This window comes from Bison bison, unplaced genomic scaffold (genome assembly GCF_000754665.1).
Source record: "Bison bison bison isolate TAMUID 2011002044 unplaced genomic scaffold, Bison_UMD1.0 scf7180017864489, whole genome shotgun sequence".
Lineage (NCBI taxonomy): Eukaryota > Metazoa > Chordata > Mammalia > Artiodactyla > Bovidae > Bison > Bison bison.
The window spans coordinates 12,310,085-12,312,593 of NW_011495048.1; positions in this window are offsets into that span (position 1 = coordinate 12,310,085).

The window sequence follows — 2,509 nt, forward strand, 5'->3', positions numbered from 1 at the left end:
GGCTCCCTTAATCTGATGCTTAAATATTTGATGTGGAAAAATTACCCATAAAATTAGTTACTAACAATTTCAAATTGAAATCACTTATCGAATTATAAACGCATTAAAGCTGTATGGATGGTATTAGGAGTTCCTCGGGAGGCACGGGTGTCTCCTTCCAGTGTGCCCGGCCGGCGAGCTTCGCCCCGGGGAGAAGCACCACCGCGGAGCCTGGGGACGGGGTGGGGAGGGCGGCGCTCGGGGTGCGGGGTCCCCGCAGGAGGGGTGAAGTTCGGCGGCCGGAGGCTCCGTCTCGTTCGGCTCGAGGGGGCTGGGAGGAGGGAGAGGAAGCAGCGGCGGTGGGAGGCTCCGACCCCGGGGCCCAGGCGCCTACTAAGAAACTTTGTAGTGAAGTCGAAAGGTTCTGAAAAGAAAAAACACCAGCGCCACGCGCACCCTCCCGCCCGCGTCTCCCACGCGGCGCGCAGACTTTGCGCTCAGGCTTCATTGCCGAGTGCAGCGCCCCCCGAGTCTGCTGCAGGGCAGGAGGGAGATGCCTGGGGCCTGGGGCTGGGGCTGGGCCGGCCTCCGCGTGCCGATCCTTGGGGCCGCGGCGGCAGTTGAGGGGATCCGGGCCGGAACGCGGCTGCCACAGAGTTCTAACCCTGAGTCCTGGCCCCCGGCAGGTGCAGGGCGGACAGGTCTCTGCGTAGAGCCCAGAGCACCCGGGGGCGGGGTGGGGGGGGGTGTCGGAGAAAGGGGGCGGTTCCGGCACCTCCACTAGCCTCCTATCCCCTCCCCAACCCAACTGAAAAGTCAAGTCTAAGGGGGCTGCAGACTTCGTCTCTGGAGACGAGGCGACCCTGTGTCAGCGCAGAAGGTTGTGGAGAGGCACCTCCTGGGGGACTCCGGGCCCCGTTCCCTCCGAACAGCTCGACTCGGTGGGCTAGAGGCTTCTTGGTGGACTCTTGGGTCAGTCCTGCCGCGACTCTGGGAGCGGGAGGGACTGCGAGAGCTTGGGGCCTGGGGGCACTTGGGACCAGGGCAGCACCCGCCAGGCGCAGTGGGGGAGCCGTGGGCAGCACTCAACGCCTTAGGTAGGAGCTCCTCGGGATCACTTTAAAGCCTTTGCAGACTTTCCCCAGCCTTTCGGATCCCAGCAGGCCCTCGGATGTATAGGCAGTAAAAACCTGACGATGCGGAGCTCCCTGGTAGGCGCTTGGACGCCGGGTGGAGTGGCGTGGAACTGGGTCGTGGGGTGCCTTGTGTGGCCCGGCATGTCGCCCCGTTTCACTCCCCTCTCCCTGACCACCCCTCACCCACTTGACTGTGGGGCATCCCGTGGCACTTAGGTAGCCAGGTGCAGAGTCTACACGAGGTTGGGAATCCCAAGGCCCAGGACAGGGCGGTGTAGAGTGTGGGAAATCGCCCCTTGAGGGAGTCGCTGATGGCGGGGAGGAGCGGGGGGAGGGGTTGGGGAGACTATCTGCTTTTGGTCCAATCTTCCTGACAACGAGTCCGTCGCATTCTCTCCCAAGGCAGAGCTGTAAAGGAAAAACAACATATTGAGCAATCAGTTCGCCAACATTGGAGCTTTTAAGAGCCTTTGCCGTAAAAACGGGTGTCCCGGGGGTCTCGATGGGGAGATGGGCATTTTAGGGTTTCAGTTCTGGCGGCCCGAGCCCTGGGGTCGCTCCTCCACGCCCTGCCTTCTAACCTGCCCAGCGCGCTCAGCCCACCGCTGGGAAACCTAGGCGCTGAAGCCCTGGAGAAAAGGGATTTAGTTTTAAGCCAGTCTCCCATCGATCGGGTCGGTAATTCCTACCCCTGCCCACTCGCAGACACACTCACCTCTACCCTAAAGCATTAAGTTCATTACGCGGGCAATGATCTTAATCTCCAGGCGGAAAACGAGTCCCGGGACCTCGCCGATTGGGGAAACAGTGAATAAAGTCACCTGCTTGCGCACCCACGCACCCGGCTCCTCAGGGCGGGGGCCACGAGTGGCAGGGCAGGCAGCGCCCGGGTTGCGCGTTCCACGCTGGGGCGTTTCCCGCAGGGGTCAGGGGACCCCGTGTCTGCTTTCTTAAGGATAGCGACCTTTTCGAAGGGTGGGGTTGCTCTCGCTCGCTTTCTTCCTCCTCCTTTCTGTTTTCTTCTTGGGGAGCCCCCCCACCCCGCTTCGCATTTCTGCTCTCTCTTCCTCCTCCTTCCCCCGCAAAGTGGCAAATTCCCCTTCCCTTCCTAGTGTCCCGAGGCACGCAGGTCCAGCACGCAGTCCGGGTAACCCATCACTTTTTCGCGCCCGCCTACTTCAGCCAGCAGCCCAGGACACGCGAGGATGGGGATCGTTCAGCGAAGCCCTATTGAAGCCACTTGCTGAGGGCACCCTGGGGCTTTAAACAACCGGATTCCTCGATCTAGGGGAGATCCCTGCGCCCATTGATAATTCCATCTCAAAGAAAGCCAGCGAAGCGGCAAACACCCCTAGCAGCCGCCTGCTCCCCATTCCCACCCCCCCAATTCCACC